Source organism: Pinus tabuliformis, chromosome 2_2, assembly GCF_031772625.1.
Source record: "Pinus tabuliformis cultivar Carrire ecotype Pingquan chromosome 2_2, CPIR1, whole genome shotgun sequence".
Classification (NCBI taxonomy): domain Eukaryota; kingdom Viridiplantae; phylum Streptophyta; class Pinopsida; order Pinales; family Pinaceae; genus Pinus; species Pinus tabuliformis.
The window spans coordinates 1113401838-1113426158 of NC_142300.1; the positions used below are offsets into that span (position 1 = coordinate 1113401838).

At 40.8% G+C, this 24321-nt stretch overlaps 1 protein-coding gene across 6 annotated transcripts in view; it reads right to left on the reverse strand.

Annotated features, from left to right (window-relative positions):
* Positions 1-24321, reverse strand: part of LOC149197301 (tryptophan--tRNA ligase, chloroplastic/mitochondrial-like) — a 381325-nt gene that overhangs the window by 265293 nt on the left and 91711 nt on the right. The gene's annotated exons all lie outside the window — the stretch shown is intronic.

Consider the following 24321-nt stretch of genomic DNA (forward strand, 5'->3'; position numbering starts at 1 on the left):
ACTTGAGAAATGCAGAGAGAAATGCTAAGCCATTTTATTATACTGAGTAATGGAAAGAGTACAAGAGGTGATCAGAAAGATAGCACCTCGACTTGCACAAGGAAAGTGAAAAAATACACTCAGAATGGTAAAGAAATGGCCTCTCTCTGAATTGCCGGAGAACTGTTGTGCTATTGCTACTGTTGGAATCAAATGAGGATTTGGGGTTGTTCCCCTCCTCAGAAAATGCTGAAACTCTGGAATCAGCCTTTGCTCAATAAACCCAGAAAAGCCCAGAAAGCTTTTCTAAAATAGCTGACCCCCGAAAATCACCCCCTTGAGGATCTACGCTATCCCTCAAGGCTCTGCGCTGCTCCTGAAGAGAATCCTCCAAAACTCTACCCGAAACTCTGCCAAAATCCTCCAATATGCAAGGGTTGATCCCTTGCTCAATCTCCAAGCTCAAATCCTCCACAAAAACCCAATCCAGAGCTCCTACCAAAAGAACTGCGTCCTCCCCTCTCAAGACTGCGCAGTCATCAAAATACTCAGCTCCTCCTCAACTCCAGAAATCGCTCCTCCTGCAAAATACTGATGAAACTACCTTGCCCGAGCAGGCACTCGAAGTCCCCCGGGGCTAAGGGTGAGATCTCCGAACGGAGACACTCAATGCACTAAACAGTGTTGCAGACAGGCTAAACAGCCAGCGTGCTCTAAGTCGAAGTGACTAGCTCAAATGCAACATAATCGAATCATCCAAAATGAGGAGGCTCCTCTCTCCTTTATAGCGTTGGCCTCTCTCAAAACCCTAAGGCCACCTCCTCCAACGTAGCCTCTCTCTTGCCATGTGTTCCTTCTCCATCTACGCAGTTCCTCCAAGTATCTACGTGGGCCCCTTCTCTACGTGGTCCTTGGGCCCCCTTGGCTCCCCTTTTAAGTTACAACGTTGTGCTACTAGGGAGTGACTTTATTCATAAAGTGAGTTATGTCCCCCTTTCCTCACCTTTTTATTTATAAATAACTATAGAAGGCAAAATTGAACAAAATCGAATATTCCAATTAGCCATGGCTAATTAGGAATATTACACAAAGTAACTCAGATTTATCTACCAGATTAGATGAAGAATTCGCATGACTAGCTAATTCAACATCAACGGATGTTTGGTACATTGATAGCGGGGCTTCAGCTCATATGACTAGAGTACGAGAACATTTCTCGAGCTATCAAGAAGAACAGATGGACTTCCAAATAACTATGGGAAACAAAACGAAATGTACTCCAGTAGGGAGAGGCACCATAGCTTTTCAGACGGAAGAAGGGACCAACATTCAAGCCACCAATGTTCTGCATGTGCCAGGATTAGGAATGAATTTAATTTCAGTGTCCCAGTTACAGGACAAGGGATATGATGTATACTTCATCGGGAAGAAAGTATACGTTAAGCATCCAAGCTAGAAGAAGAAAAAGCAAATTGGAGTTCGAAGCAACAAGTTGTATAGGTTGCAGCTCGAATCGCCAATGGCACTGATAGGCAGCAACTATAACGGTGAGGAGGAGAGAAATGAAGTATGGCACAGGTGAATGGGGCACTTTCACCATGGAGCACTAAGGATGCTTAGAGAAATTGTTACAGAGGTACCTGATCGGATTTAAACAGGAACGCAACAAATTACAGATATAACCATACATATAGAGATGCAGCAGAAATAATACTTCATTTCATTACTGTAAAATACTGAAATATGCTTACAAACAAAAATGGAAATAAACTAGCTAGGGCGCTTGTAGCTTATCTCTGAGAAGAGATGTGGCGGCTACATCCTCTGAATTGTGTTACAATGAGGCTCCAAGGCCTATTTATTGTTAAGAAACAATGGAAAACCCTAAACATCCAAAAACCTAACCGTAGAAGATGAAACGCCAAACTGTGGGCCCCGTTTGGGTAAATTGGTACATCAACTTCTCGGGGTCGTAACTTTGGCATACGAACTCCGTTTGACATGCACAATATCTCGTTGCAAAGATCTATCCGAGAACTACAACATTGGAAAGAGCAACATCGGTCCATGGACCCATGTTGCTCCCAGTTTTTCCAAAAAACGTCGTTTAGGGCCTCAAAACAGCTCTAAAAGTTCAGGACCCAAAAACCGCTAAAAATAGTAAACTGTGCTACAATTAAGGAAACTGAAAAGCTAAAAGAAATAATGGTGGGGGTCCAAGTGGAATTGGCGAGTGGCCACCAATATCCACCTGGATCATTCCTCCCCCCTAGGAAGCAATGGTCCCCATTGCGTTGAGTTCCTCCATGAGATGAGGAAACTTCTGCTAAACTTGGTCCCTGGTGAAGGAGTTGACCTGCTTTGACAACTCGATATAGTTGGATATTCTGCTGGCGAGTGTGCTTGATCTGTGTGTCCATGATCCGATCAGTTGCAGCTTGTTCCAAGCAATCTGGATTTAACTCTGTGGGTGTGAGATGTTCTGCAATGTCGGATGTGTCTAGTAATGGTGGAAAGTATGGCCGAAGGCGGTCCACATTGAACATTTGGTGCAGGCCAAGGAATGGGGGAATGCTAAGCTCAAATGCATTGTCTCCCACAGCCTTGGTAATGATGTAAGGACCATATCGGAGTGGTCTGAGTTTCCGATAGGCTCCAGTAAGGCGTTCCTTTTGCAAATGCAACCAGACTTTGTCACCCGTGACCCACCTGAAACTTGTGTGGCACCCGATGTTGATCATGTCGCTGCTTGTACTTGGCATTTGATTTCTCCAGAATGTCGTGGACCTGATAGCGAATATGTTGGATGTGCTCAATGAAGTTGTTTGCCTTATCTGTTTCGAACTGGAAATGAGCCGAATCTGCGTGAGTAGCTGCAAATGGCATGGTCACATCAATGGGACATAATGGCTGGAATCCCAAGCCCACCTGAAAAGGGTTGTGGCCAGTCGAGCTGTGGAGAGCCCAGTTATAGCTGTGTTGAACATAGGGGAGGCTCTCATCCCATGTGTGTGGATGCTTTGAGTTGTACATGCGCAGAATGTGTACGATCATCCTGTTGACAACCTCTGTCTGGCCATCAGTTTGAGGATGGAAGGTTGTGGACTTAGTGAGTTTGGTGTCCAGCATCGACCAGAGACTGGACCAAAATGTACTGAGGAACCTGTTGTCCCGATCTGAGATGATAGACTGTGGGATCCCAAAGTGTACCCACATTCGTTCAAAGAAGAGTTTAGCAGTGGCTTCTGCTGTGATATTCTTCTTGCAGGCCGCCATAATGGCCATCTTCGAGAACCTGTCGACGACCACAAAAACACAGTGGTTTCCATGCTTAGAAGAAGGAAGGCCCGACATGTAATCCCTGGAAATGGATTCCCAAGGTCGAATAGGGGTAGGCAACGGGGTATAGAGGCCTTGCTTCTTGATAGTCAGTTTGGCAATGGCGCAGGCAGTGCATGATCTAACATACTTCCCGACATCCTGTCGAAGATTCGACCAATAGAAATACTTCTGCAATACTACCACCGTTTTCTCGACCCCGAAATGCCCAGCAACCCGACTGTAGTGTGCTTCCCAAATCATCTTGGCACGCTCGCTTGAAGGAACACAAAGGTGACCCAGGTGGCATAACAAGGCATCCTAGAGGTGAAAATCTGGAACATGCTGACCCTCCAAGAGTGTCTGGTATGTGTGGCCAAATTCTGGGTCGCTTTTGTAGAGAAGTGGCCAATCAGAAGTCTTGTGCCCACAAGATTTGAGCACGATGGTTAACGCCATGATCGGTGAGCGACTGAGGCAATCTGCAATATTATTGGTGTTGCCCTTCTTATACTTGCTATTCAAATGGAATTGTTGCAGGTATGTGGACCACCTCTGATGGCAATCATTCTGCAATTTCCCTTGGGTCTGTATGAACTGCAGGGGCTGGTGGTCTGTGTGGATGACCGTTTCCTTCCCCAAAATGTAATGCTTCCATTGTCGGCAGGCCTACACAATGGAATACATCTCTTTGTCATAAGTGGGATACTTCCAGACTGTGTCTGAAAGTGTCTCACTGTGATATGCCACTGGATGCCCGTGTTGAGTAAGGACTGCCCCAATAGCATAGTCAGAGGCATTTGTCTCGACCTCAAATGGTTGTTGCAAGTCTGGTAATGCGAGCACTGGTGCCGAGCAGAGGTGATCTTTCAACTTTGCGAATTCCTTCTGTTGAGATTCAGACCAAAAAAAAATTCCTTTCGCTCCTCCCTTGGTGACTTGATTCAAGGGCCAAGTGATATGAGAAAATTCCAACATGAACCTGCGGTAGAAGTTGGAAAGACCTAGAAAGCTACGGAGCTCTGTCAGAGTGGTTGGAGATGGCCAATCCCGAATGACTTGGATCTTGGCTGGATCCACATGCACCCCCTCCCCCCCCTGTTCATCAATAATGTATCTCAGATACTGAACGAGGGTCATGCCAAAAGTGCATTACTCCAAATTGGCACATAACTTGTGTTGCCGCAGTGTTTGGAGAACATGTCGGATGTGGTGGAGGTGCTCTTCCCAACTCTGGCTGAAGATCAAGATGTCATCCAAGTATACCACTACAAATGAGTTGGTGAATGACTGCAAGATGTCATCCATTAGCCTCACGAAGGTTGCAGGAGCATTCGTCAATCCGAAAGGCATAACCAACCATTCGAAAAGGCCCTCTTTGGCTTTGAAGGCAGTCTTCCACACATCGGAGGGTTCGATTGGTACCTGGTGATATCCTGACTTCAAATAGATCTTGCTGAAATATTTTGCCTCCTTCAGTTGGTCCAGGAGGTCATCAATCCCTGGGATCGGGTACCTATTACGGACAGTGATCTTGTTCAGCGCTAGATAGTCAAAATAGAGTCTCCAAGTCCCATCCTTCTTCTGTACCAACACGATCGGAATCCCACAGAGCGATGAACTCGAGCGGATGTGACCTTTCTGCAGCAACTCTTGAATCTGCCTCTTGATTTCATCGTTCTCCAGAACGGAGTGATGATAGATTGGTCCATTGAGCAGCAGCGCAGCTGGGGTCAAATCAATGGAGTGCTTGACCTGACAGTGCAGAGGAACCCCTGCGGGGGAGGTGAAGATGTCCTCCTACTCCTCCACGACGTTGTCCATCTGTAGTTGATGTGCGGAGGGGCCCTGTCTAAAGGTCGTGGCCACTGTCTTCTTCTTTCCTTGAGGGCATATCATCAGGAAAACAAATTTCCCGGTTTTGGAAATGAGCTTACTGCATTGTTTTGCAGTAACCAAAGAGATGGCGGTAGGTGGTGCTACCTCCGGTATCCTATACAACTTATTTCCCAAAGTAACAATAACAGCACGGGGCCTTGATTCATACACAACATGTCGCTTCCACAAGTATGGTTGTCTTAATAATACATCACAAACATTAAGGGGAACAACGTCACACAATAACTCATCCGTGAAGGGCTTGATGTTGTATGGAAGGCGACACTGTTGGCTCATGCAAAGATCCTTTCCTTGGTGAAGCCACCTGATGGTGTACAGTTGTGGATGTGTTATGGTCGGTAAGCCCAGCCACTTCACGACCTCTGCCGAAATGAGCTTCTTTTGGCTCCCGCTATCGACAATGAACTGTAGCGGGGAGCCCTTTACCCACATCTGGGAGTGGAAGAGACGCTCCTCCTCCTCCGGATCTTCGGGTTCCTCCTTCTGGATATTCGTGGTGGCAACGGTGGCATTGGGCTCCGCATCGATAATTTGCTTCCCTTTGTCATTCCCCTTGTCGAGTTCTGACTCAGAGTCGGAACATGCATCTAATTCTGAAACCTTTAGCTCGGCCACTAGTGACTGCTTGGCCTGACACTCACTTGTGTTGTGAGTGGAGCTCTTATGGAACTCACACCACTTTCCCATGTCCTTTTTCGGCTTCGCGGCGCTGTTCTTTGCTTGCAGCTTTGGCGGGTTGTCTTGGGCCACCCGCCTTGGCTTTGTCCTTTGTTCTGCGGTTTGGGGGAACCTTTCCCTTGCTTCGGATTCGCATATCCAAAGTCTCGCTTTTTCTGTTTAAACTTTTGCTCGATCTTGATAGCATATCAGTATGTCGTGCCGAGCAAGGAGATGTTCAAGAATTTTATTTCTTCCTGGATGTACCTGTGTAGGCAGCCGCGGTATTTGAGTACCAAATGCTGCTCTGAATCCTTGATACCCAACTTTGTGCGAAGGGTATGGAAAATATTGGTAAACTCCGGCACGTCTTGGTCTCTTTCCCTCTTGCAGCGTGGTCCACTTTATGTATTGATCCTCATAGCTTCCGACAGGGTAGTACTACTCCTTGATGGCAATCTGAAATGAATTCCAACTAGGTGCGGCTGAAAATAGTGAGGCCGTACTTTTATTCTTCTACTCGCAATAGGTTTCCCACCAATCCTTGACGTGGGGGGCAGCTTTGAAAAGAGCGAAAGTAATCTTTTCCCGACCAGAAAAATCATGAACAGAAAAATACCCTTCTAGCATATTTAACCATTTATCTACGGCATCTGCATCTATCTGACCCTCAAATATGGGAATGTCAAAGTTAACTTGTACCTTAAAGGGTGTGGCGCTTCCAGAGTAGCTGTTGGAAGTAGATGTGTCGCCCCTGGGTAGCCGCTGAAGGATCTGGGCAAAGTTGTCCATCATCGCATTCCTTTGTCGCTCGAGGGCCTCTTCGAGCAAGATTTTGATAGGATCTCCTGCCCCCTCGTCTTTCTTTTCATCCACCATGGGAGGCCGTCAGGATTTGTGAGGCTGGTCTTGCAAAGGTTCGACCAGTTCAAGCCCTAACTCCTTATATCCCGACCTCGTTGGGGACATGCAAAGAAAGACAGAGAAAGAGCAGACCACTTTGATACCACTGATCTGGATTTAAACAAGAACACAACAAATTACAGATATAACCATACATATAGAGATGCAGCAAAAATAATACTTCATTTCATTACTGTAAAACACTGAATATGCTTACAAACAGAAATGGAAATAAACAATGATGGTAGCTTATCTCTAAAAAGAGATGTGGCGGCTACATCCTCTGAACTGTGTTACAATGAGGCTCGAAGGCCTATTTATTGTTAAGAAACAATGGAAAACCCTAACCATCCAAAAACCTAACCCTAGAAGATGAAACGCCAAACTGTGGGCCCCATTTGGGTAAATTGGTACATCAACTTCCCGGGGTCGTAACTTGGCATACGATCTCCGTTTGACGTGCACAATATCTCGTTAGAAAGATCTATCTAAGAACTACAACTTTGGGAAGAGTAATATCGGTCCATGGAGCCATGTTGCTCCCAGTTTTCCCAAAAAACGTCGTTTAGGGCCTCAAAGCGGCTCCGGAAGTTCAGGACCCGAAAAACTACTAAAAATAGTAAACTGTGCTACAATTAAGGAAATTGAAAAGCTGAAAGAAACAATGGTGGGGGTCCAAGTGGAATTGGCGGGTGGCCACCAATATCCACCTGGATCAATATCAGTCCTAAAAAGTGAACATGATGACTTGTGCAGAGGATGTGTCATAGGAAAGTACGCTAAAGCAGTTTTTTCCATAAGTAACAATAGAGCAAAGGATGTATTAGGATTAATACACTCAGATATATGTGGTCCTATGTCCACAAAGGCTCTTAATAATGGCGAATACTTCATCACTTTTATCAATGATCACTCCAAAAAAACCTGGATCTATTTCTTAAAGACCAAGGATGAGGTCTTTGATCGTTTCCGAGAGTTTAAGGCTCTTGTTGAAAATATGATAGGGAAAAAGATAAAGGTATTGCGTTCAGATAATGGTGGAGAATATACAGACAAAGATTTCACAGATTTCTGCGCAAAGGAGGGCATCAAAAGAGAGTGGACAACTCCATATAATGTGGAGCAGAATGGAGTGGCAGAACGGAGGAACCGAACTATTGTTGGGGCAACTAAAGCCATGTTGTATGATCAGGATCTACCTAAGTATCTATGGGCAGAAGCTTGCAACACGACAATATATATCCAGAATAGAACTCCTCATAGAGCATTGGGGAAGAGAACGCCCGAAGGAGTATTCACAGGGAAGAAGTTGGAAGTCAGTGATCTCAGGATATTCAGAAGCGTAGCTTATTGCCACATTCCAAACGAGAAGCACGGCAAATTGGATCAGACTGCAGAGAAGGGGTATCTCATAAGACACAACGAGACCTCAAAGGCAAATAGAATCTACATTCCAGGCAACAAGAAGATTGTAGTAAGACAAGATGCAAAGTTCATGGAAGATAGATCTTTCAGGAAATCTCGTGAAATGCCTGCAGAAGATCAGTCAAGAGATGTTCCGTTAGTCCAAGAGCAGCAGGGGCAGCAAGAAGGACAGGCAGGAGAGCATACACCTGGGTCGAGTACAGTGACCAGTACCAATATTTCCTCAAAGGGAGGAAATGTAGATGCTTCTCAACAGACAGAACAACAGGATCAGGAGGAAGAGTTGGTTGAGCCTCCCACCACCAGTGGTAGAACGAGCAGAGAGGTGCAGCAGACACAGAGGAGTTTATTGGAGCTCCTAGAGCCGAGAAGAGGCAACGTAGACAACCAAATAGATACCAAGCATTGGTAGCTCAGGTTGGAGAACCCTCTAGCTTTCAGGAAGTTGTTCAACACCAAGTATGGGTGGATGCCATGGTGGAAGAGTACAACTCCATCATGACGAATGATGTCTGGGAAGTAGTACCTAGACCAGAAAATAGATCAGTTGTAGGATCACGATGGATCTACAAGATCAAGTATGTTGTAGACGGAAGCATAGAGAAGTACAAGGCAAGGTTCGTAGCAAAGGGGTATGCTCAAAAAAAAGGGATAGACTATGAAGAGACCTCCGCCCCAGTCGCTCATTACACCTCTATCAGATCTATTGTATCCCTAGCAGCTCAAATGGGATGGGAGATTCACCAAATGGATGTCAAAACAACATTCTTGAACAGAGTGATAGAAGAAGAGGTGTATATAGAACAGCCCGAAGGCTTCGAAACTCATGAGAAGAATTCTCATGTTTGCAGGTTAAAGAAAGCCCTATACGAGCTCAAGCAGGCACCTAGAGCATGGTATGGTCGAATTGAGAGTTACTTGTAGCAGTTGGGATTTGTCAAGAATGATGCTGATCCAATCTCTACTATTTACTGGTAGAGAATGAGCCACTTATTCTGGTACGATATGCAGATGCCCTATTCCTAACTGGATCATCCAGGCTCATCCAAGACTGCAAGAAGAATCTTGAAGTCGAATTCGACATGAAGGACTTAGGATTGATGCATTATTTTTTGGGGTTGGAAGTTTGGCAGAAGAATGGGGAGATCTTCCTTGGACAAGGAAGGTATGCTACAAAGATTCTGAAGAGATTCAGAATGCAGGATTGCCAACCCATGGCTACTCCCATGATCACCAACTGGAAGAAAATAGATGCATCAAAGGATAAAGAAGTAGATCCCACCTTGTACAGACAGCTCATTGGGTCGCTTATGTATTTGGTCAACACTAGGCCAGACATTTGTTTTGTTGTCAACACTCTTAGTCAATTCATGGTGGAACCAAAAAGGGTGCATTGGGCAGCAGCAAGACACATACTTAGGTATGTACGTGGAACAGTCGGATATGGGTTGAAGTACTCTAGAGGGGAGGATATCAACTTGAATGGGTTCACCGATGCAGATTGGGCAGGTAATTTAGTAGACCGAAAAAGTACCTCAGGGTACTGCTTCAGTGTTGGATCAAGGATGATATCTTGGTGCAGCAGGAAGCAAAAATCGGTAGCACTGAGTTCAGCAGAAGCAGAATATATGGCAGCCAGCACAGCTACGTGCGAAGCCATATGGCTCAGAAAATTGCTTGTGAGCCTATTCAGAAAAAGGATGGAGGCAACCAAGGTTTACTGCAATAATCAAAGTTGCATCAAACTCTCTGAGAATCCAGTATTTCATGATCGGTCAAAACATATAGATATATGTTGTCACTTTATCAAAGACTGTGTTCAGCGTGGGGCAATACAGCTACAGTGTGTTCCCACAGGAGAGCAAGTGGTCGATATACTCACAAAGGCTCTCGGAAGAGCTAAGTTTACTCAGTTCAGAGAGCAATTGGGTATGGTTGAAAATCCATTTCAGTAGCAGCAGCAATTTGCAGTGCAGGGATAGTTGGCAGTGGCAGTGCCAACAGCAGCACAGATGCAAAAATTCAGAGGGAGTTGTAGTACAGATGTAGCATTGGCAGTGGCAGTGTCAAAGGCAACAGTACAGTTGCAGCAACAACGCAGTAGTTGGTGGACAGCATGTCAGACATCAGCGGCGCGGACAACGATGCTTCAGAGTCAGAGCAGTATGCAGCAACAGTGTATTGCTAGAGCACATTCCTCGCTAAGAGGGAGTGTTGATTTGGGGTAGCATCGGATGTGCTCTAAGCCTCAAATTTTGCAAGGCACATGCATTCCAAAGAACCTAGAAACCGTTTTGGGAAATTCCACCTGAGAGACGATTATATTAAAATAATTAATATTTTTAATGGGGTTCCTAAGTCTAAACTTAGGAAAATTAAAATATTAATGGGTATTAATCTAATTGTGGGTGAATCTTCTAGATAAATACGAAGATCAAGTCAAAATGATCTCAACCTTTGATTAAGAGTTAATCTAGGTCGTTGGTTATCCAACTGGAAGATATAAGAAGGGGCTTGAGGGTCATTTGGAAAATACACCAAGTAGATTCTCAATTGCCTGAGTAAAATCGATTTTCTCACTAGTCAAAGTTCGGCAAGAGAAAATCGATTCAGAGGGAGAGTTGCAGGTGGAGGAGAGACAGAGAGGGTTCAGCATCAGTGAGGGAGACAGGGACGAAGACGCAAAGCAGCAGAAGGGACAGCGCTGCGCAGATTGACGTTGCAGAGGCAGTGTTGGCTTGAGTGACGCAAGCATTGCACAGGCCAGTCCAAAGGCCAAAGAAAGTGACGTTGGGCAAGCCAGAGAGACATAGAGGGTGGAGGAACCTCTCTCTCGGGTCAGATACTTGTTCAAGAACGTCTGTAATTTTTTTCTTAGAAAGCCTCGTTCTATACTACTAGGTGTAATTTGTACATGATGATTTTTGCTGAAGAATAATAAAACCCTCATCTGCTGCACTAGTTTTCCCGCACTAGTTTTTTCCGGGGACAATTGTCCAAAAATAATCGTCATTGCGTTTGTATGTGTCAGTATTTTACTTACATTTACTTTATGCAATGTTTTAATTATGAAGGATGCAGTAGAATATGTTTCGATATTTGTCGTAAGAATACAGTAGATAACTTATTTCTGAGGTAATAAGTAGAAGAAATCATATTAATCACTGTTGTAGGATTTCTATTTTAGAAATTTTCACATTGTTATCAGGAAACACTAGTTCTCCTTACAGTGCCAAACCTGACCTAACTCACAATGTGAGTGGAGTGTGTCAAGGGAGAATGCTTGATGAACCTATGACCATTTCCCTTGGTAATAATTGTCAGGCATTTTTCCCTCTTAGTACTTGTGACGAGTTGGAAGAACGAGATAATCTGCATGACTATTAAGGAGGAACACTGGAGCATCTACAGTGTAAAGGTAAACATCTTGATGAACAGAGCCAAACACTTATGAGGCATAACTAAATAGAACATAAAGTGAACTCCCAAGCCCATAGGACTTAGAACAGTTGGTGAATGGGTGCACTATTAAGGCACTCTTTGTGTAATGGTCACCAGTTCGAAACCCCGTGGGTGTCCCTACTGTCTGACCCTCAACTAGAGGTTATAGTGGTAGTAGTCATAATCGACCCCGTGTGATGTGAATAGGAGACCCACCTAGTTGATTCCTCTATTCACCAAATAAATAAATTTAAAAAAAAAAAAATGAAAAAAAAAATTGAATCCACAAATCCCTGAAAAGGAGTGATAAATGCCACACATCTCAAAAATAAACAAGGAAGCAAATGAAGTGTTCCAAAAGACGCATAACCTGCAAATCCATTCTTCCCTAGGATGATTGTGATTCGTCTCCATCCTCAATTGGTGCTAACATTATACCAAAAGTTGTCTTAGAGGAATGAAATTCCAATGCATCAAAGGTCATTGGAGCTAACATTGATAAACAATGACATCCTCTGAGATCTAGAGGAAGTGCTAGGGAATATAAAGACCAATTTGGGATGAAGGGGTCTATCTAATCTAATCTAGGAGATCTTGGCGTAACTCCAACTAATGTTTATCCAGATGGTTGCGTATGTCACAGTTGAAAAAATTGGCATAGGCAAAAAGTCAGCGAGGATCTAACATACATCTTTTGGACATTGATAAAAAAATGGCAAAAATCAGCAAACCATGGAAAGTACTAAAAAATACAAAATAAACTCATTTTTTTCATTTTTTTAAAGATATAAACCAACAACAACATTGAATAAACACAATGGCATATAAGTATGGAAAAAACATTGATAAGTACAATATAGTCGATGACAAGTCAAAAATGATACATAAAAGTCAATATTGAATACTTAATCCCAATAATTGTGCAATCAAAAACTCGAAAGTGGACAGCCAATATAGAATGGCATCAAATATATAATTGTATCTCATCATCATGTGTCAAAAGCATGGTGTACCACTTGGCATTTGTTCAAAGGAGAGGAGTCCAAGTAGGATGTATAATTGGTAATCCATTAATTGGAAAAGTCCATCCTCTTAGTTGTGTTCATAGATCTTTGAATTCCTCAGGCTTATATTGGAAGAATCTGAGCAATGCCATGAATATAAACACAACGCAGCTGCAATCTAAACCCCTAATCCATGAGGATGAATATATCGTATATGCTATTGTTTAAGAGTCTTCATGCTGAATAGTAGTATTGCAAAAGGTGAAGGTGGTAGTTGATTAAAGCATGCAAGACAACAATTGATGTCTCTAAGGTTTTCTTTGACATAGATGGTGTTCTAAAATATATCCATGTTTCAACTTTCAACGTTTACTAATTAAATGACTCCAATCCTACCCTCCAATCAAAATATAAATCCCCATTGCACCAAATGTTGCACATACATACAAAAGAAATCTCACTTTTCACTCTTCATCTTGCTTCAATATAAAATTGTTACCTTATAAGCCCTATTGCCCCTTCAGGCATAACTACTTCTAGAGCCACGTGTGTGGTGTTGATGCTTGCATGAGCTCCCTTGCTCATATCGTCTAACTCATACTCATTCTAGTTTCTCCATCAGATACATAATGATCTTGCCTCACATCACTCCTCAGTTCTTTCAGATGACTTCATTATGGTACATCAACTCCTTTCTCTTATAACTCAAATGACACATGCACTAGCAAACGGTACACTATCCTTTCATTGCACATGGTAATGGTACTTTTAGATTTTTTATTTCACTTCTTGTCCTATGTTCTCATGTATGGGTTTGATAATTAGATATGGTGTTATAACTTCTAAGATAGGTGTGAATATGGTAAACATTAAAGTGTGATCTAATAACACTTTATAATAATGACATGTTTTATTATTTGTCTCGTCATACCATGGCGGGTAGAATTTTCCTTTAGATAAGTGTTGTCCGTCTTGGGATAATAAAAATAAGAATAATAATGCTAGAGCTATGTCACTTCATTAAAAGGCCTTACCCCTAAGTCCTATGCTTAATAATGCATATCCAAAGAAAGGACTAAGAAATCGAAGGAAACATAAAAGCAGTGGTAAAACAGATTGTCAAGATGGTAACTCTAAGCTATTGATTTATCAAGTGCAATGGATACAAGCACTAATTTCTGAAATACTAATAATTACTTCTAGTGATGTAGATCTTTTATCAATCCCAATTTATCATTAAGTAATTACACTTCAAAAATTCAACCATAATTCATAAGGACAATAGAGACCACAATGCACAAAGAGAACACAAAATTTACCCTAGGAAAACTCACTTGGGGGAAAAACCCAGGAACTTTTTCCTTGGAGAAATTCTTCAGTTCGACAAGAGATATACCTAATACAACTACTCAACCATGATCAGCAAAGATATGGTCAAACCTAGTCAAACAACCCTCTTGTCAAGTCAAACTTCTACCCTTCAACTTCGACCCTCGAATTTCAGCTTCCCAGAATATGCCCAAAAACTTGGCCCCGCTACCCAGAAAGTCACATGTGCGAAGTAGAGAGAGAGAGAGAGAGAGAGAGAGAGAAATCTTCTTGACATGAATTCGTCCTTCTTTTCTTCACTTGAATGCCCAGAATATTACTTGTCTTGTGAGAGGTCGAATGGTGCCTTGTGGAGGTTGAATGCTCTATATATAGTGTTTTGTTTGTCCGAATGGGTGTGTCTCTTCACTAGGGGCAAATTGACTTAAGGGAGGGCCAACTTGACAAGTTTGGGGCCAAAATTTCAAAATTCAAATTTTGAAATTTTTTCTTTTAAATCTGACATTAGGAACATGTCATATATAAATTCTTTCAAGGGCTAAATAATGAAAATGGCGTGAAGAACATGTCTTACAATTACAATATATATTTCAAGGGCTAAGAATAAAAATTATGAAGACCGATGCTATGAATAAAATACTCATAACTACATAATATTAAAATAAATAATAAAATAATAATAAATAAGATATTAATTAATAATTAATAAATAACTTAAATTAAATTAAGTTGCCCAATTAATTATGAAAGGGCACTTATGTCAAAATTTGTGTATTAACCTTGTGGACAGTCAACTCCTATAAAGGATAACTGCCCAAGGGTTGTAGATAATCCATTATTGAATGAAATATATATATATATATGTGCATCGATGTGTCTTCAATTGTAAAACTCAATGAACAAAATTAATTGTTTCAATGGTTATCAGAGTCGTTTTCTTGTGCCCGTGCAGCATCAGTCTCATTCTTCTCCCCTGTCACTGTCCAACGATTCACCGGTTCCCCCGACCTGCATTGTTTCCCCTGCCCGCGTTTTGTCTGCACCTGACTTCAACGTTGGTTGTTCATGCCCTGTCATCAACACAGCCGACACCACTCCATTCCACTACAGCAGCTCCCCTCTATGCTCTTGTCACTCGACGACAGTCAACAAGTGTTGCAGCCTGTATTCTGTTGCATCCACATTGTCGTCCAACACCCCGTTGACCATCTCTGTGGGTAAATCTCTATCAGCTGGGTGTTGTGATACATCACGCCTTTTCTAAAAAAGTGTGATCACGATTCGGGTGATACTTGGTAACATTCGTGGTGGTTACGTTTACGTATTGAATTAAAGGCTAATATATATATATAGTTACAAACTATATAACTTAATTAATTTATATAATTTGATTAATTTAATTAATTAATTTATATATTTTGATTAATTTAATTAATTAATATTTTTTTAAAAAGGAATATATATATAAAATAAAAAATAAAAAATAAAAAAATGGGTCTACTAGGAAAAAGAAGAACAAAATTGGGAGTAATCATGACGACAATTCAAAGAAATTTCAAGAAGAACTTGACAAAAAGCGCAAGCGCTTGGACAATGTCGAAAGAAAGCAAGATGAATTTAAAAAAGGCCAAGAGATGATAATTAGCAATCAAGACCAAATGGCAAGTGATATCAAAAAAATACAGAGCATGATGAGCCAGTTTATGGGAGGAGTTAATCCACCTTATAATCCCTTAAGCACACAAGGGTCACCACAAAGTCCCAAGACTCCAGAAGGTGAAGTTTTTCCAAACCATGAATTTTCGTCGATGCACGAAGCCCCACGAATACCGAATATACAGTTTCAAGGAAGTCAATATTATACAAAGTTTTCCGAAAGAGACTTTCACAAAATTAAAAGGGAATTACCCAAGTACGATGGTAAAGACCATAAAGGTGCCATTGTGTGGGTAAATAAAATGGACGCCATCTTCGGAGCTAACCCACCAATAGGTGAACAGGAGAAGGTCATGACCGCATCCAACAACCTGGAAGTTGAAGCATATGATTGGTTCCTGTGGTGGTCCAACAGATGTGAAGCTCGTGCGTTCAATTGGAAAAAATTTGTGGAAGCTCTGCTTAAAAGATTCCATGACGAAGAAGAAGATGATGTTTACGAAAGGTTCGTTCACCTCAAACAAAAAGAAATTGTAAGCAAATATACCCAGGAGTGGGAAGTATTAGCTATAAGATAGAGGGTTCTCCGACGAAGAGTTGCTTAAAATGTACAGATGTGGACTTAAAGGGTATATTCGAGAAGAATTAAAACTATATAAACCCAAAACCATTGAAGAAGCTAGACATGCAATGATAATTATTGAGCGAAAATATAAGCTCCATAAAGCACCATATGCTAGTAATGAAAAATCCAACAACTACTCAAAAGGGAAGACCAGTAAGTCATCTTCAGAAAACACTGGTAAATACATTCCACCACCAATGCGTGGAGGAAAACAACAGTCAAATTTTGAAAAGAAAAAAGATGGCAAATGTTGGACATGCGGAGATAAATATTCTCCAGGCCACAGATGCACTACGCAAAAACTTTACAATTGCGAAGCAGAACAAGAAGAGGAATCTTCAGAGGATAGCTCCGACGAAGAAAATGAAGAAAACGAGACCCCTAATCCAAATCCAAAAGAAGAGAATATGCCAAGAATTTCTCTGGCAGCTATCACAGGGATAGCTCAACCATAAACATTGAAGCTTAAAGGACATATCAAGAAACAAAACGTTATCGTTTTAATAGATTCAAGAAGTACACACAACTTTATAGATGTCAATGTTGCAAAAAGACTAAACATTTTTGCCTATCCCATAGCAGATTTAAAAGTTATGGTGGCAGATGGAAAATGAATAGATGGAGTAGGAAAGTGCCATAAAGTTAAAATGCAACTGAATGAATACGAAATGGAGTCCAGTTTTTATATGGTCCCCTTAGGAGGTGTAGACGTCGTCTTAGGAGTACAATGGTTGCAAACACTAGGGACATATTCTGCAAACCACCAAAAACAGTTCATTAAGTTCAAAATGGATGGAAGGAAGTATAAGTTGTTCAAATTCCAAGCTCCACCTACCCAAGTCATTTTTGCTCAGCAAATGAAGAAGCTCATTCGCAAGGGAGCCCCAGTGTTCATCACACAATGTCAATAGTTAGAACTATTATTGATGGAAGGGATTCACCAACAGTCTGAAATTACATCCCTAATCCAGAAATATGACAAGGTTTTTCAAGAATTGTCAATGAAATTACCCCTTGAAAGGAAAATTGAACATATCATTGAAGTCAAACCAGATTTGACACCGGTAAATGTAAAACCATATCGCTACCCCCATCATCATAAAACAGAAATAGAAAGACTGATACAAGATCTGTTAAAGCATGGAGTCATTACGAAAAGTAGAAGTCCATATGCTGCACCAGTAGTATTAGTCAGGAAGAAAGATGGATCTTTTCGGTTGTGTATAGATTACAAAGGATTAAACAAAATTACTATTAAACACAAATTCCCTATTCCATTCATTGATGAGATGTTAGACGAACTCCATGGTGCAGAATATTTCTCAAAATTAGATTTGAGATCAGGCTACTATCAAATTCGAGTGAGATTAGAAGACGTCGAAAAGACTGCCTTCAGGACTCATGAAGGACACTATGAGTTTAAGGTAATGCCATTTGGTTTAACAAATGCACCAGCCACCTTCCAAGCAACCATGAACAAACTCTTCCATCCATACTTGCGAAAAATTGTATTAGTCTTCTTCGACGATATCCTCGTCTACAACAAAACGTGGAAGGAGCACCTCAAGCATCTAGAGGAAGTACTTTTCGTATTGAAGAAGAATCAATTTTACGCCAAGTTATCAAAATGTACCTTTGGGCAAAAGGAAGTTGAATATTTGGGACACGTCATTTCCAAGGAAGGAGTCAAAGTGGACCCCAACAAAATTAAAGCAATTAAAGAATGGCCCAAACCCAAGAACATATCAAAACTGAGAGGATTTCTAGGTTTAACTGGGTATTACAGAAGGTTCATAAAGAACTACGCACATTTGACTGTGCCACTAACAAACTTGTTAAAAAAGAACGCTTTCCAATGGAGTAACCAGGTAGACAAATGCTTTGAGAAACTAAAAGAAGTGATGTCAAACACATCGGTACTGACAACTCCAGATTTCTCCAAACCATTCATAGTCGAATGTGATGCTTCAGGATTTGGAATTGGAGCAGTATTAATGCAAGACAACCATCCTATAGCCTTTGAAAGCAGGAAGCTTAACAAAAGGGAAAGCTTGAAATTGACTTACCAAAAAGAGATGCTTGCCATCATACACGCTTTAACTAAATGGCGACAATACCTTCTCGGAAGTAAGTTCTCAATCCGAACCGATCACAATAGTCTTCAGTTTCTACTTCAACAGAAACCATTATCAACAGAACAACGAAAGTGGATGGAGAAACTTTCAGCATTCGACCTAGAAATACTGCACAAAAGGGGAAGGAAAATGTCGTAGTTGATGCGCTCTCACGAAAAGATGAGGACAACACAACATGTGTCGCCTTGGTAATTGTTCCTAACTGGCTAGACGAAATATAAGCTGAGTATGCCAAGATTTGGACTGTGGTGCTATGATTGAAAATATCAGTCAATATGCCAACTTTGAATGGAAAAATGACATATTATGGTACAAGGGTAGAATTTATCTAATTCCATCATCCAAATTTAGAAAGAAAATTCTAAAAGAATCTCACAGTTCCCCAGCAGCTGGGCATGTTGGATTCTTCAAAACATACTACACCATTCAGCAATCATTCTACTAGAAGGGTATGCACAAGGAAATCCAAAAATATGTCGTGGAATGTGATGTTTGTCAGAGAAACAAGGGTGAAAATATCCCAACTCCTGGTTTACTACACCCATTACATATTCCAAATCAAAAATGGGAGGAAATCTCAATGGATTTCATTAAAGGACAACCTATGTTTGATGGAAAGGACAAGATATTTGTCGTAGTCGACAGAGTCACCAAATATGCCCACTTCATGGCAATCAAAAAAACTGACACAACTAAGCAAATTGCGGATGTGTTTTGTAAAAACATTTACAAACTACATGGTTTTCCCAAGGTTATTGTCAGTGATAGAGACGCAAAATTTAAAGGCAATTTTTGGAAAGATTTCTGCCACCAAGCAGGAATATCCCTCAACATGAGTTCAACTTATCACCCCTAGACAAATGGTCAAACTGAAGTTGTAAATAAATGTTTGGAAACATATCTTCGTTGTTTCGTCATTAACAAACAAAACACTACACCTAACAGAATGGTGGTACAATACCACCTATCATACTTCAACTAAAATGACTCCATTCCAAGCCCTATATGGCTATGAACCACCCAGGTGGAAGGATTTTGCGTTGCACGATTCTAAGGTCCAAGCAGTAAGGAACCACTTAGAAGAAAGCCAAAGAATTATTAACTTGTTAAAAGAAAATTTAACAGTGGCACGTAACAGAATGAAACAACAAGCCGACCAACACCACACCAAAAGAGAATTCGAAGAAGGAGATTGGGTTTTTGTCAAACTTCAACCCTATAACCAGTTATCATTAAAACAACAAAGGAAAAATAAGTTATCTCCTAAGTATTACAGACCATACCAAATAATCAAAAAAATAAGTAGCGTGGCTTATGGATTAAAGTTACCAGACCATTGTCAAATTCACAACACATTTCATGTATCAAGCCTCAAAAAGATACTTGGTCAAAATCAAATAGTGCAAACAGAGATACCAGAGACTGACAAAGAAGGAAGGATCATATTAGAACCTAAAGGCATACTCGCTACCAGAGAGAAGGTACTACGATCCAAGACTATTAAAGAATATCTTATCAAATGGAAAAGTCTACCAGAAGAAGACTCGTCATGGGAGAGAGAACGTTTTCGCCAACAACACCCAACATTGCCTATGCTTTGAGGACAAAGCATTTTTAAGGGAGAGGCAATGTTATGAATAAAATATTCATGACTACATAATATTAAAATAAATAATAAAATAATAATAAATAAGATATTAATTAATAATTAATAAATAAATTAAATTAAATTAAGTTGCCCAATTAATTATGAAAGGGCACTTATGTCAAAAGTCGTGTCTTAACCTTGCGATCAGTCAACTCCTATAAAAGAGAACCACCCAAGGGTTGAGATCATCCATTATTGAATAATATATATATATATATATTTATGTGCATCGATGTGTCTTTGATTGTCAAACTCAGTGAACAAAATTAATTGTTCCAAATTACCATAGCTACAAAAATCAAAATTCCCTCCTCGCTAGGGAGGTATTCATAATGACTAGACAGATGTTGTTTTATGGAAAAAATTCTCTAAGAAAAGGTTATAACAAATCATCATCATTTTTCAATCACCATAATCGGGTCAACAATCGTGACACACGGTAAACCAATAGCATCAACCAATTACCATAATCTGGTCAAACATCTTTGGCACATGGTAAAACAAAAGCATCAACCAGTCACCATAATTCAAGTCGATACCTTAGACCTATGGCATATCCTCACCATAATTTGGGTGAGTACTTTAGACACATGGTACATCATTTAACATCAACTAGTCAACATACTTCGGGTCTATCTGACACATGGTATACAGACTAGTCTTGGTTCACCATCATTCGAGTCAAAATCTTTGACAGATGGTGAATCACCAAAGGCCATACTCTATCTGATTAATTGGGGGCTTGATGCTAAATGAACTTGATGCTCCAGGACCATTCTTCCTAATTCGGGTCAACGTACTTGAAACAAAAAGAGTAATTGTCCTCTATTGGACCATTCTCCATAATTCAAGTCATTATACTTGACACGGTGAGAATGTCAGTCCATGATGTTATTTCATTAGCCCTCCCTCTCACTGAGAGAGGCATTCTCAACAAGTTTGAGCTTGTCCCTAAAGTATACAAACTTGCTCTAGATAGGGGCTTCGTAAGAATATCAGCTATCTACTCATTAGTAGAGACATACTAGAGCTTCACTGCTCCCTTCTGCACCATGTCATGGATGAAGTGGTACCTGATCGCGATGTGCTTCAACCTGTCATGGATGAAGTGGTACCTGATCGCGATGTGCTTCAACCTGTCATGGAAAATTGGATTCTCTATCAACTTCACACAACTTTTAATGTCACAATATATCACGGTTAGTTCCAACAAGTGATCAAATAGTCCTGCGAGTAACTTCCAAAGCCATATTGTTTCACAACTCGCTAAATTGGCTGCAATGTATTCTACTTCGATAGTGTTGAGTGCAACAAATTTCTGCTAACTACTCATCCACGAAATCATAGTGGAGCCCAAACTGAAGCAACCTTCGAATGTACTCTTTTTGTCTTCAGCACTCCTTGCCCAATCTACATTTGTATATCCCTGCAGCTTTATATCATCGTTTGAGACATATCTCAAACCATAATCAATTTTACCACACATATCTGAATACATGCTTGCAATCCAATGATCATGTCTTGGTTCCACCTAGAAGTGGCTCAAAGTGTTCACTACAAAGCAAATGTCTGACCTGGTATTAACCAAATACATCAGTGAGCTAATCAGCTTCCAATACATGGATGGATCTACCAAATCTGACTCAAAGTCTCTCAACTTTCTCAAATTTGTCACCATGGGAGTTGCCATCGATTTACAGTCCATCATCCCAAACTTCTACAGGATCTTGATAATATATTTTCCTTGACCAAGGAAGATTTCACTAGGCTCCTGCCATACTTTTAGCCCTAAATAGTAGTACATCAACCCAAGATCCTTCATATTGAATTCAGAAGCCAAGTCCCTCTTACACTGAATAATGAGATGCTCTACACCTATTGTAAATAAGTAATCAACATACAATAATAAATTCACAGGTTCATTTTTCTCAACCTTGATGTATAGGTTTGGATTAGCATCACTTTTGGAGAAACCATGTCTTGTTAGGTAGCTATCAATTTGAGAATACCAGGCTCTAGGTGCTTGCTTAAGTCCATACAAGGCTTTCTTCAGTCTACAAATGAGACTCTCTTCTATGACCCTCAAAACCTTGGTTGTTCTATGTGCACTTCTTCCTCAATCACATCAATGAGGAAAGTGTTGAAGAAAGTGTAAACTAGGTTCAGTATTTACAAATGTAATTTTGATCTTTGTACTTGTCAAGAAAAAGAAATATTATTTTTGTAAATTATAAAAATGAGTTTCTTGCTCATTTCATAGGTCTAGGAAAGTCAAAGGGTCAAAGTCGTGTATAAGAGCTCTTCTTGAGCCTATGTGTACAAGCACAATCCTCCTTAAAAGATCAGCAAGCAAAACGATGAAGAGAACGGTCATGTCGCCCTGCAAATGGATTAAAAGAAATGTCAAGTCGGCTCAAATGAAGTGTCACAACGATTCACTGCCATGTCGGCTTATTATGGAAGCATAACACCTATAAATTCGCAGTTAGGGTCACCACAGAGACAAGGAATTCGGACAAGCCTCTGTAATTGTGGAAGTGGACAGAACCTCTGAAATTTCGGTAATCAACACAGTGACATCTTCGCATTCCCTTCTGTAATCTCGGACAAGTAATGAGACACAGAAATTGTGGATGGAAACAGTTGTTCAGGAGAAGGACACCTACCGCATTTCGGATGATGCAGTGCTTTCAAATCTCGGGTAAGTACAATGGTTATGTGTTTCTCTAGTAGTCATCATGATCAATGTCTCTAGGTACAGTCTCGAAGCAGCATCACAGTGATGACAATCTTGGCACATTGACAAGAATGAACTTGGTGCAAGGAGTGCACAGTCATAGTCTCGATAAAGGAGGGAGAAGGATCTTGGTCATCATTGTCACAAGAAGGATCTTGGTTATCCTATAATGACACTCTGTCTCAACATGTATTCTGGACGATGATGACCATGATCTCAATGAAGACATTGCTTCAAGATCATAATCTTGATAATGATATTTGTACAACACTCCTATATGTATATCCATACCTCGTTGTTAAAGAAGATGTAGTAGTGTTGCAACAGAGAAGTAACAACAATCAATATCTCAGTGGTGCAACAAAAGATGACCTCAATAAAGACACAGTGATAATCTCGGTTAAGGTGTAGCAATGGTGAAGTCGTAATGATATCAGTGATGCAACAGAGATGACCTCAGTATTGCAGCAGTAACGATGATGATCTCAGCAGTAACGAGGAAGAGGATTGATGTCTTGGTCTTGGAGTGGCCTAGTAGGTCAAGGCCTTGGTATTCGTCAATTGGAATCTCTATAAGAAGAACTGTGTGCAGGTATTCCTCTCCAAGGGGGAGAGGTTTTGGCCATGGTAGAAAGCCAACATCTTGTGTTCTTGTCTCTTGTATTTGGGTAACTGTTTGATGAAGTTAGAAATACACACACTAATGATATCAAGATAAGATTGTGCTAATAAGAAAAAATTAAATACCTCACAAATAGTTATCATGTCAAGAAGAATCTCATTAACTGATTGCCCTAGGTTCTTCAACAGAAAGCAGTCTTTACATCCATCTAATGTAAAATCCAACCCAGAGAAGAAGCAACTAAAATAATAGATCTAATGCTACTATACCTGGCAACCGAAGCAAAAGTCTCATCGTAATCCTCTCCCTCTTTTTGGGAGAATCCTCTAGCCACAAATCTCACCTTGCACTTATCAATACTGCCATCCACTGCATGCTTGATCTTGTATACCCATTTGGAGGTCACCACTGATTTCCGTTCAGGTCTAGGCACAATCTCCCATACATCATTCTTCATAATCGATTGGTATTCTTCCAACATCGCATCCTTCCAAACTTGTTGGCTAACTGCTTCTTCAAAAGTAGAAGGTTTAGAATCAATGAAATTAGTCATCAAGGCTACATATCCATAATACCTCTTCGGCCTCTTGCTTTCCCTGAAGGTGCCACATGGTGTTGCATGTCATTCTGCCTTTTGCAAAGTAGATCTAAGCCAAGTTGGTCTCTTCCTGATTTCAGGAACAATAACTGGGTCCACTGGATCCCTAGGCCCTTATGGTTCTTCTTGATGATCTATGGGATGTTTTGCAGAATTAGATGGACTTGAACCTTATTCCTTGGGAGCTTCATGTTCTTCGTCATCATCGGAGTCCATGGGGACTTCTTTATATTTCCAATAAGCAACATTCTCATCAAAGGTCACGTCCCTACTTACTTCAACATGTCGTTCTCCTAGAACATAGATTTTATAGGCCTTTGATGACTCACTGTATCCAACGAATAT